This window comes from Ptychodera flava, chromosome 22 (assembly GCF_041260155.1).
Source record: "Ptychodera flava strain L36383 chromosome 22, AS_Pfla_20210202, whole genome shotgun sequence".
NCBI classification, from domain to species: Eukaryota; Metazoa; Hemichordata; class Enteropneusta; family Ptychoderidae; genus Ptychodera; species Ptychodera flava.
This window is the reverse complement of record NC_091949.1, coordinates 31,847,863-31,861,287: the sequence shown is the minus strand read 5'-3', so window position 1 is coordinate 31,861,287 and position 13,425 is coordinate 31,847,863. Positions and strand designations below refer to the sequence as shown.

At 37.7% G+C, this 13,425-nt stretch overlaps 1 long non-coding RNA gene across 1 annotated transcript; it reads left to right on the top strand.

The window, feature by feature from the left end:
- The first annotated feature begins 4,670 nt into the window (after positions 1–4,670).
- Positions 4,671–9,850, top strand: LOC139123200 (uncharacterized). The gene is made up of 3 exons (XR_011549619.1): positions 4,671–4,813; positions 8,309–8,452; positions 9,554–9,850. It is a non-coding gene; the product is annotated as an uncharacterized lncRNA (long non-coding RNA).
- Positions 9,851–13,425: the final 3,575 nt, after the last annotated feature.

Here is a 13,425-nt window from a genome sequence, read left to right as displayed (position 1 = left end):
TAACGGGTACAAATTGCATTATACCTTGTAGAAATTGGGTGATAATCGACGTGTAATTTTAGGCTAGAATATGACTCCTGGTCTAATAGAGCTTAAAAGGCGAGATGTTACAAAATTATACGGAGAGTGTACCGATATGAATCAAGACACCCTACTTTAAAAGAAAGTCCGTTGTTTTTCAACTTTTCTCAAGGTTGAGCCCAAATTATAGGTAAGCAGTAAAACAAACCAAAAGACCAAATTGGGATTCATCGCTTTGCGAATTCACAGTGGATCGTTTGAATTTCCGATATTCATCCTATCGTCACACTTATGTCGGATGCTTTTTTACATTTCTTGGTGTTCTGCTCCTTTTCATTTGAACTTGTCAATTTTTAAGATTTCATTTATGGTGATCGTTTCATTGCAATATAAGCTTATGACTTTCGTTTTCGTTTTTTATGACGTTACGAAAAGGAAGTCTCTACCTAATGATGTCATAAGAGGGCGCACTTTACATCATGGCTCAAAATGCGGCAATAGCTACAATAGATAAATTACAAAGTGATATAGAAGAACAGAATGAGCGAAAAGGAGAATAAATAGATGGATAAAATAGGGTAAATATTGTTTTGTTTGATTGCTCTCGAATCACACTCGACAAAAGCGGTGATAGACAGCTACATGCTTTCAGAGATGCCAGTTTGTTTGTTTGTTTGTTTATTTATCACATTAAGATTAAAACAGTCCGGATGTTGTTGATGGTCAACTGAAAATGATTGAAGTTTATGTCGTTTATCTATTTTTCAACAGAAATATCTTTCACTTTTCAGCGCTGTATACTATACTATGCAAAGTGACGTGGGGTTAGTGACGTAAAGTACACAGTGCACAGCGTTCTGTTTTTCTTACTTTCTCTGTGATGCTACGTGTATTACACAGACTTATTTTTTCGATTCGTCTATTTCTTCTTTGATGATTAACATGCTGTCTTGTGGCCGAAGGGACTCAAGAACCAATCATGTCTACGCTCCCCGTGGCCAAGTGTATTTGCCCTTCGAGAATTGTTATAACCGCCATCAACATTGAAAGTCTTGATTAGATAACTTTGACAAGCAAAGCAAACAGAAAAAATTAAAATAAAATATGTATATTTCGATAAGAAGTACAAATGAACATGCTCTCCACAAACAGAGACACACATTTTTTTAAAAATTCAAATTTATTCACAAAAATTTAAGAAAGTAAAGCGCCCTAGACCTCCTGTTATTGTCCCTGGACAGCTGCACCACTGTAGGCACTGGTCATTCTGCCTCCAGCCCTAGTTCTTTCATCAAAATTTGAAAAAATGTATGCTTGTGGGTGCGGCTCGCATTCAATGGTGCTGAGATGCGACTGGATAAGCTAACGTTTTTACAATAAAAATAACACATAGGCATAAGCGAATAAATTAGAAATATATATGCAAACATTATCATTCTTCCACTATACTTAACACGCTTCAATTCTAAGTAATAGTGATTTTTTATCGGCGAATTGATAAGTGTGATTTTTGTAACAATCACGTATCTCATTTTACCGTATAATACCGAAAGTGTAATGCATGGAAGAAAACTGTCAAATTGATTTTTTTTGAACGTAAAAGAGTTTCAAGACAGGCGTTAGGTTTCTTATTGTGCATCTGTAGTATACATCGCCGTTTCCCCGAATTCATATTTCGACTGCTATCAATTGAATAGCTGAATGTGTAATATCTTTTTGACCCCGTGGATAAAAGACGAGTAATGATGTTTCACTTTGATTGATCGGCTGTTACATTGCAATGCCTCTAGAGAGATTACCTATCTCTTGTTAGATGAAGTGGATAAACTTTTGACCTAAAAAGATGTCATGAAATGAGAGTGAGCGTTCGAACGTGACAGACGCTACAAGAATTTATTCTTTTGATGACTGCAATTTCACTCTTTCGTTAAAGTCGTCTGCACTCCGTCCGTCAAATGTGTTCCATAAAGTTCAATTTTAGGAATCGGATTCGACGAATTTGATAGAAGAATAACAATAAAACGCGTTCTTTCCTTATCAGCAAGTTGCTTTCTGTTTATCTAGCGTTACTTACGTGAAGTGTGAAGACTTCTTGAAGGGCTAATATATTTGGCTAGGCACAACTTTTCCTCTTTTTCGACTTTTCTTCCGAAACTTACGCATCGCAGCTCTCTATTGAATACGTTATAGTTACCACATCCCTTGTCGTATTACATTATATTGTTCTATAGTTGCATTAATCTAATCTAATCTAATCTAATCTAATCTAATCTAATCTAATCTATACATAGCAATTTTTTGTTTTCTATTGAATTTTAAATCAGCTGAAATGATGAGTACATATAATCATAATTCTTCCCCTTGAAGCTAAGCGATGAAACTCGTATTTTCTATTACTTTACGAATATAGGCTACTTGTTGTTAAAGCCTAACGATATATTTTTTCCTGTTGAAGTAGTTATGCTGTTGCACCCCAAATTATGACGAAATGTTGAATGTTCAACTCTTCAACACACTCTGTGTATGTGTAATGTCCTACAAAATGCTCCATGAATAACTAGTATTTTAATTGTTTTTGTTTCAGACGACAAGTACACTCAGCTCGCTCTCTCTAAAGGACGTTGAAACACGATCTACAGTTACTGTCATTATCCGTGTAAGTCAAACCTTGGCAGTGTTGTCGTTGCCTTGTATTTCTGACATTCAACACCTTTCTTCCTATTAATTTCATGAGATATATCAATCTAACGTGTACAGAGTGAAAGATGATAGTACAAAATATAGCATATGTTAAAAATAGTCTCACCTACAAAGAAGTGAGTTGGTCTGCGTTCAAAAATAATGGTGGGGGGGGGGGGGGGGGGCTGGAGGAATCGCGATTGAAATCTTGTTTTTTTCAGATCCCCCACAATACCATCAGAACAATTTCAAATCTCCCGCTACTATATGATCATACTTTTTCAAGTCCCTCTAAACTATCATACAGCCGAATAGTTATAAGGGATGTACGTGCAGAAAAAATAAACAGCCCCCCTCCATACGCAGAGTAAAATTTTCACGTCCCCTCTACTACCCCAAAATTTTCGAATCCCCCTTGAATTCCTCCAGCCTCCTCACTAATATTTGTTCGCACTAACCGGTTTTATATTAAAGTGAGGGGTCGTCCCTTCTGCGGCTGCGCGTATGAAACCCATACAACGGGTCTGTTACAATGTACAATATATCTAAACATACTTTGTGCACATCCAAAATTTTAAAATGGCGGCCTTGCCAAAACCGGTGACCCAGGCCAAAGGGATTCAACCAAAATTTATTTTTCAAACTTTTGATTTGAAAGCTACAATTTTTTCGACGAAATTTATTTGAAGTATGGTGGTTTGAACTAGTGTCAGTCGCCAATGGATTGTCCAGGCAGTATTCTAGATAGCATACGATAGTACAACATACAGTTTGCTCCAATTACATTACATGCAATGGAAAGAAAAGAAAAGGAAATAACTTTTATAGAGACATTTGTAGCGTCCATACCTTTATAGTACACATCATTTTTCCCCGCGCCGAAAAAAGGGACACACGTGACCATTCATGATTAAACCAGCTAAATATTCCGAAGCTAATGAGGTGTAATGTATCATTCACGTAATTAAAAGAACATCCATTAAAACAGTCATTAACTTTGTCGAGGTCAAAATTGGTACTTTTTTGCGTCCCGTGACCATACACGTATATATTGTAGTTTTCTATATTCAGGATGGGAGTTGTATTATACTACTTTTCTTGACGGCTAGCTTACCCAAATATCATAAAAGCGGGCAATATTAACAAACGTCAACACGAGAAAAGATAATTTCAAGTGAAGAGCAAACATATCCCATTTTTCGGCAGTCTCTAATCATAGTTAATGATACGCTAGGCCATGACAGCTATTTCCCGCCAGTTATTTATGATAGATTAAAAATAACGTATTCATAGTCCGCATTGTAAACATATCAGGGCACATAATAGGTGGTGGTCATCCAGGTCTTCTTGAAGCTGTATAATAATGCTGAAAGTTTAACAGTCTAATACGTTACATTGGAAAAATTGTGCAAAATTATATCTTGCAAGGATATAACTAAATATTCAACAAGCATTCTATTGCTATGGTAGTTTTAGAGATAATCAGGAAGTCAATTGAAAGGCATACATGTTGAAAAAATATCTGCTATTGTTACTGGTAATTCAAACTGAAATTCACCTTTTCAGGCACAGTAAATCGGCGATTTTTATATTTATTCCGTGTCTTTTGCTTCCTAGATTTTTCGAGTCCCTATACATCTATTCAAATTACACTTTGTCGAAAGCAATGACGACATCACCCATTTAGAGTAGTGTGGCTATAATTTGAGCGACAATTTAATTATTTCCAATCAAGAAAAATCATTGGAATTATATGTGATTGTTTCCATTGGGAACTGCTTTCTATTTCAATTTTCTGTTTTGACATATTAATCACACGTTCAACAATGAGTAACGCAGGACGTTGTATAGTAATTCACTGTTAGCTAAACGAACGCCGATGTGTCAACGTCCCGGATGTGCAAATTCTCACAGGAAATGTTTGACTTTAAACCTAGTTACATCCGAAGCGATCGAAAACGCGTTGCGCCAGGGAGCCAATCGCAGTAGGGAACGTTGACTAGCCTCGAAGAGAATCAAGTTCCCAGCTTTAAATAACACGAAGGAGAGCGAGGAAAGTACGAGAAGGTTTCTTTTGAACAGTAAGACTTTCTCTGTGCTGAAATATATAAAGGTGAGTGATATGACGATAAACCATATCAATTGAATGTCATTTTACGTTCGACTTAGAGCTGTATGGAGGCCCTGACGCGTACCATACGATTTGATAAAGCGCTATAGGCCGTTATATACTTACCATACGGTCCTGTCAGATGCAATTATTGTACTTCTATTGATTTCTTTTGATCATTAAGTTTTAACGCCATGCCAAATAATCTCAATGTTGTCAAGTTTAACTATGCTTTTAGTTACAAGTGTTATGCATGAAAACGCATGGTGAAACACCATGCTGTCTGTCGGGTGTAGTGAAGAGGTTTGAAAAACGCTGAGTCAGTCATTTTTCAAAGAATTGTCTTCCCGCAGGAGAATACATTTCAAAGAGGTATAGACATATAAGACTAGAGCACGCGTAATGTATAAGGTTACTGAATATTTTAACCTAGCTGCATGAGCAAACTTGCACGAAAATGTCAAAATTAGAAGTGGGAATTCTAACAAATGTCAAACTGTCCTAAGAGACGAGGCAAATTTGACGGCCTTAAACAGATAAAATTGCATGTCCTTTGCATCCTTCATATAAGGGACGGACCAGTCGATCTTGGGAGTTGGGGATTGTCACAATCAGATTGTGAATATTTTGTTTTACAATTGTAAATTTTTGATTTTTTTCCCATATGAGTCATGATGTGCTAATTTTTTTCTAAGTAAACTGTCAGATTTATCATTTTTTGCGTTCTGATTTTTTTTATTTTGCAAACTAGTCTGAAGACTTTCGTCCATAATTTTTTTCCTTTGATTTTTTTTTCTGTTTTTCACCACCCCCTCCCAAGATCTAATGGTCCATCCCTAATTTTCACGACATGTTTGCATTGCCCTCCTGCTATTTACCTTAAAACACAGGTTACATCGCTCTAATGTTCAGTAAAGCTAATGTAATTATACAGACATATTATGGGAAACGTTTTAAATTTCTCTCTTCTTAAATGCCATTAATGCATCACTGGAGAATACTTCCGGTTGAATACTAATACTCTCACAGCAATGATGTTGAAAGTCAATTTTATCAAATCGCAAATATTTCAATCAACAATATCCAACAGAGTCGATCGTATGGTTTTCCACGCAAAACTCTATTTTATTAATTCCCCAAGTTACACGGTTGCCGTCTGTGTGTATTCGTGATTGTGAAAAAGAAATGGTTCACAGTTTCCTTGACAAAAAAGAGACGCAAAGATGCTCCGTTTCGAAGAGCCATGCCTGGGGCTATGCTATATTGAAGAGAGAAACCATTTTGCAATCAAACTGTGAGACTATTCAACATACGGGAGTATTACTCGAAGAATACCACAAAGCTGGGTGCAATAACCCAAATATCATCGTGCATATGTGGTGATGCCTTTTTTTGGACCATTCCGAAATTCGTTTGTTTCGACCTTGCTTCTCGGTGTATTCATATGCATATGATGGTTGCAAAACGGGTTATAGAGAACGTAACGATGACACTTATCAATATTATGCCGTTTTGGGTCGTTATGCATGGGAGGGTTGTGATAAACTTCCAATGCGAACAATTTCAATATTAAGCAGTCAACAGAGACCTTCATGATATGAAGGACAATTAAGTTTAGTTTGGGAGTAGCAGTAAAAGACGGGATTGAGAGGAAACGTGGTTACGGTCCGATTTTGAAGAAAACACTTCAACTTTTCACGACAGTTCAAAAACTGAGTAAAAGTTAAACTTGTCGTGCTTCCCACTTTTTCAGAGGGCAATGCTCGAGTAGTCTCTCTGAGTACCCTTTTCCAACACATGCAGCCATTTTGTGGAGGGACCGTGCATGAATGCAATCTGCATATAGAAACATAGCAGTAAGCCACTATCGCCAAGAATATGATTATCCCAGATGTCTCATATATCGAATGCACTTAAGATTATCTAAAACGATATTTCATGACTTGAAAACAGGAATCAGGAAAGTTAACGACACCTACAGCACTGTGATTGGAAATTGCTCGATTTTCTTTTGTGTGAATAAAATACTTCGAACTTAATTGTCAAACCGACTTCTACCAAAGCTTGACTTCAAACGAGTAGCGGGATTCTGTTATACTGAAACGTTACGGAACGGTATGATCATTTATATTCACATCTTCTCTGTGTTGTATTTGTCATGGCGTTGTCATAATTTTGTTGATAAGTTATGGTAGTGTTTAGTGTAAACTTACTTTCTGGGTATTCAAAATCGTCATCGGGAAAATCCCTTCTCCCGCAATGCCAAGCGTACACTACAGCACCTGCAGACGACGTAAAAACACTTGTGCCGTGGACGTGCAACGTGTCTATCGTAACAATCACATATTTCCCTTAATTTGATTAATCTTGGCAAAACTGTGCATCTCTTAAATGCAATGGCCTAAAACTCACACTGAACGACAATTGTGACTAGCCCACAGCTTTAAGTTTCCGAGAGGTATGAGTTCTGTTTGCCTAGCTCAGTGCTTTAGGTGAAGTGGGGGCGGAGAAACAGCCAACATACACTTTCCAGTCGAGCAACGATCCAATGAATGTATTAATCGATAACTGTTACTGTGGATTTAATTCTCTTAGTAAATCGTTTTGCCATACATAGGATCTGAAATTTTGTGGCATGTACCTTCATCGTACACTTGCTTCTCATTTGTAAATGTACCTACTACCTTAAACTAAATATAATCATGCAATACAAGTGGCCGCCTTTCTTTCTGTATCTTTGGAAAATATCTTGCAGCGACTGTAGATGAGATGATTGCGTTTTGAAAATGGAGATACGTGTTTATGACAATGATCGATCACAAGAGGCAGCCACGGTCCCTCCACAAATGGAGGGCTCGTGGAGCAGTCATGCCAACACGAACACTGCTTGTACTTGTGATGTAGGGCCCAATGAAACAATATGTGTTTATATAAGTGTTTCTAGTCACCCCATGTACCCTATTCAAATCCTATTAGCCTTAAAGTTTTTCAGAAATTTTAAAATTTATGCATAGTCTGCCAAGTTTTTCTGTTTTTTATGGGTCCAACCCTATTAGAATAAGAACCATAACTGTTCCTGACTGGCCTATTGCTTTCCTTGGAGACATGTTAATGGAAGCACACATTTTTTGCCGAAGTTAAGGGAGCAACAAATGTCACTACAACTTGAACTTTTAGAATTCTTCAGGTGCTAAAATTCATGTGATTCTTCAGTTTTCTGTACCTGGATCTACAATGAGCACACGCCAGCACCATTTAGCAAATATTACTATTAACTTCAAAATTGCCTCTGCGAGTAATTCTAAGGGACGGCTAAAGGCGAAAAATCTATATTTTTGTTGGACTTCGGTAAATGCTGTTTGTGCTTTAAAATATTTGTCAATATTATAATTAGAGGAAACATGACTTGCTCTATCAAATATAGAAAGCGTTGCTTGCTTTCGAAACTTGCAACCTGTAACATCTCGTCTTAAGGCTTGAATTTTGTTCTTCAAACAGCGCCGTCGTTTGTCAAGCATGAAGACCGTGACTCTTACAGCCCTCTTGGTTATCTTTGCATTCATCATCGACAGTGCATTTTGTGATAAGGGAAGGAGAATGAAGACTTTCGATGACACAAGTATCATCAAATATAAGAGCAAGGTAGGTTGACAGATTTCATAATGCCAGAGATAAATTTGCCTGTAATAATCGAGAAATTTGATGATGAAGTATTTGCTGTCATCCCGCAGCTTGAATAATTCAAATGAAGTGTCAAATTACGATTTATTACCGGATAACTTAATGTTTTCTGAAGAGGTTTCATTCACACTAAGCAACTACAGGTCGATATTTACTGTCGCCCTCTATGGGATATTAACCATGTATACAGTTGCAGTTCGAGACAAGGACATACACAGCTGCATGTGCAGTTAAATCAATGAAGCCAAAATATGATGTTCTGGTGAAGTGCTTTAGACAAAAAAGAAAAATAGACCATCGCTAGACTAATATAAAGGAAACGAAGGCAACTTCTCACATCTACTTTTGTTAGTGATACAGTAAAGTGAATATGGTTTCATGACGAGACGCCGGTGAATCCGATAGTGCTTTGACACAAGTCATGTGACCAGGGTCCCCCAAAACGGTATTTTTCGTGTGCATGCATGCATGTATGCATGCAATTCATCAGTGTATGTATGTATGTATGTATGTATGTATGTATGTATGTATGTATGTATGTATGTATGTATGTATGTATGTATGTATGTATGTATGTATGTATGTATGTATGTATGTATGTATGTACGTACGTACGTACGTACGTACGTACGTACGTACGTATGTATGTATGTATGTATGTATGTATGTATGTATGTATGTATGTATGTATGTGTAGATAGATAGATATTTGAATTGAGTCAGGCACCGTGGGGCAGTGGTTAGGGGTCCGGACTCACTGTCGGAGGATGGTAAGTTCGTGCCTCTAGCACGGTGTTGGTTTGTGCCCTTGAGCAATGCACTTTACTCCTCATTGCTCCATTGGATAGTGGGTTATGGGCACCTCATCCTGTAATTGGACGTTGGTCCGTTCCCCATTGGATGATAGATTAAAAGCAGTAAAGTGAAAAAGTCAGTCGCCTGTTTTTTCATCGAAATAGCTATTGTCCCATATTCAAAGACGTTATCGTTGAATGGACACCATTAACACCAGCTTGAAGTTCAACGATTGCATAACCCCTTCTTTATTCGTTCTTCCTTAAGGTTCGATGCTCCATGGGCCAGATTTGTAAATATGTCCACAGCAGCGAATTCAATTGTAAATGCCCGTCGTTCACAAGCTGTGTAGCAACCCCGAACGCCTACGTGAATGCTGTATGCAAGTCATACTCAAGCAGTGGATACGTCTATACCCAACCTTAGAGGGGCGCCAGTAAGATGCTATGCCACCCACGAACTGGTCAAGACTTATTCTGTGGCAAACTAACATCTGGAATACTTTTTTCTGCATAATTGTAGCGGCGCCTAAGTGTTAAACTGGAAAACGTTGGGTAACTGATTTTATCATTGCCTATTCTCATCTCATGTGAATATTCTTTACTGGCAAGGGTGCCCGAAGTATGGAACGTGACTTTGCGTATGCAAAACAGTGGTATTTTTTAATTGTTAATTCTGCTACAAAGTCATTTGAATTTCCTTGGAATCTGTAAATTAACATTTAAAGCATACAATTTCTCACTAATAAATCAACTCAGACTTCGTGCGCATTATCAAGGTGTCTTTTTCTTTTTGAGAATGTTCTTTGCTTATAGGTCATTTTTTCACTCGTGTTTACAAGTTTTCTACAAACATGGTGATGTATAGAATTTCTACGTAGCCCCACCCCCTCATCCTTCTTGATCCATCTGTAAAAGAGACCATGGCTCCATCGTACATGATAGACGGCTATCTTGCATAAAGGTTTCATTAACCAAGGGCCTGGTATCTTTTGTCGGGTAACCTCATTATACACTCTGGGACGATTTTAACGACTTTAAAGGGACACAGTCGTCGGAACTGCGCTCAAAGGTCGTATGGGACACATACGACCAATGCAAACACTGTATTCAAGGTACGATGGTGATTGATGAAAGTTAAAGGGACAAAGTCGGTCATTTTTCATGAATTTTGATTGATACGAGATACTACTTACACAATACATGAAACCATTGCGAAAACGAATTAATGGTCATGACCATTAATTCATTTTCGCCATGGTTTCATTTAATTTGTCTAAAACCGGGATCGAATATATGCATGGTCACCCATGCATTCTATATCTTTCAACATGTCAAACAATATAAGTAATCTCTTGTATAAAACAAAATTCCTGAAAAATGGCCGACTTTTTTCCCCTTTAAAACATGTCTGTCATATTCTACATCGCATGATTTAAATATATGTTGCAGCTATGATGATGAGGTGCATCTGTAGATCGTGCACGAAATACATTGTTTGTAAACAAGAAACTCGTACAGGCGCAGTTTCGACGACTGTTTCGCTTTAATAAGAGTGGTTTATGTACAAAATCTAATATAGTTAAAGTATTTTGTAAATGATGTATTTTGCGAGTTTAGACATGCTGTTTTAATCGAAAATTATTTTCGTCTATGCTCAGAATCTAACTGGCTAAACGAAATTGTTAAGCAGTCATGTGGTCATATTACTGAACAAAATTGACGAGAAGTCTTCACAGATCATGTAATACACTTTCTAAGCTCGCTTTGTCTTCAGTGTTCGTCAGTGATGGCATTCGGTTGCTTGTCCAAAACAGTCGGATACACTATACGAAAGCAACTTTTAATACTCGGATCACATATAAGACTGCTTTGTTTGGTTAATTGTCAAGTCTTAACAACAGTTCCATTTATATATAGAGTTTTATCGGTTGACATGCAACCCAATACCTTGCGTTTTGTGTAGATGTGCCACATGAACTCATAGAAATTATATATAGAATTAATGGGCGACACGCTGACCATTAACGTGTATTTATGGGCAAGGGCGAGAGGAAAGCCAAATAACGTGCGAGACTTGCCGAGACCGTTAATGTTGGCTTTCCTCGAGCCCGCGCCCATAAATAAACGTTAATGGTCAGGATGGACTCTGTTATTTCCATCATATTATCAACGAACCCAAGAAAACCGTCAAAATTTGTGAAAATTTCCCAAGCGAACGACAACTGAGCCTCAGAACTGAGCTATACGCGACGCACTGTCACTGGCGCTGTAAAAAATTGGCAAATCCGAAGATGTTTTCAGAAAAAAAAGTATCTCAACTTGGCCCTCAAGTGCTCCACTTTATTTTGTGATTGATTATGATTTATGTTTAAGACTGTAAAGGTACGATACTTTTAGTTGTTAATCTTATTATTCATATTCACGGGCATGTAAACAAACCATTGCTGTGTATTTGTGGTCAGTCACGTGGTTCAGCTCGACCAATCAAAATGCGACGGGCAGGGCATGGTAATATAATAACCAATGCGGAACATAGAGAACCATGCTGAACTAACATGATATTTCGTAGTTTCTTCATGTCAGGCAACATGTTGTGACAACTGATAAATAGTAAACCATATCCAATACATTTATTCATTTATTTGAAAAGTTTCCAAAGATAGTAGAACAATATAATTAACAATGTGTTCCATTCCCCAACCCCTCTCTCTTTCCCCCTTGTTCAGGAGTCTATTATCATTATTTTATTACGCAAAGAAAGACGTGATCAAGTTGAAATTTGACACAGCAGCGTTGCAGTGTGTATATAGTTAAAACGCGCAAAGAGCTTCGTATATTAGCTATTACAACCCTTTTCAGAATTAGAGCGCAAAGCCACTGCAGTGAATTGCAATAAAACTGCTTACACTAATTAGTTTCAGCTGTAGCCGAGGCCACTTTGGTGTTGAACAAGGCTACTTGATAAAGACCAAAAAGTCTGCTTGTACAAAGGCAAAACTAGCTCTGTCTGAGGCTTGAGTTGTAAATGAGAGTTTACGATTGGCACCCTGTGTTCAAGATTAAGATACAATGTAACATTACCATGCGCTGGTCCATGTACAAATCTTTTTTATTTCAACTTCCCCAGACAAACTGTCTGCATGGGACATACAATGTTGTCGACTTTGCCAGCTGGCTACAGCTGAAACTAATTAGTGTGAGCAGTTTTATTGCAGTTCACTGCAGTGGCTTCGCGCTCTAATTCTGAAAAGGGTTGTACTTCAGTATACTAGAGGACATTGATTCTGACAGTAATGATGAATTTGTTCATTAAGGTATTATGCTCCTCGAAAGTGAAAGACTTAACCTTATATGCTCAAACTTTCCTCTACGAAACTTTCAAACGCTCTCTTACCCCAACTTCTTATTAAGAGCATAATCACCGGAGACCAGCGAAAAGATCGACCGGCTGCCGGGACAAGTCTGCATGCCCGTTGAAAGGTAACTGTGAAGTCAAAGGCGTAGTAAGCAAGCCTAGGCCAAGTTATCAACGGGAGTCAACAAGGGGAGAAGGTTTACATCGGCCTCACTGACTCGCTTTGCTAATCACATGCAATTTGCATGTCATTTTGCTAATCATGTCAATTTGCTAATCACATGCAATTTCCGAAACTCCAAATGCAGGAATAGTACAGAGTTTTCGAGGTTTATTTGGAACTTAAAGAACAAGGACAAAGTCTTTGACGTTCTGTGATCGTTTACTGACAAATCATCGAGTTACTCTAACATAGGCAAGCGATGCAATCTTTGTATACATATTATCAAAGCTTCATGTTTCGAATTTCAGCATTCTCATGACCAAAAGGGCACGCAAAATTATTTCGCTTGCTTTTCTTCTTGAAACAATTTCCCCTTGAATATTCGGCACTCACGTTCATCAACGTCTTTTCGTAACTCTCAGAAGACTTGTCCTTTCATATGCATTCTTACTTTCATTAACTATTGTGCATCACCTTCATCTCAGTGAATTATTCGCTTTACAATCTCCATCATTATCTTCTTCTTCTTCATGCTAAGTGGTGTCTTTGTTATGCTAGATTACATATAACGATGGTGAAAGTAGAAACAATAGGGTAATTAAGTCACAACCAATTGACA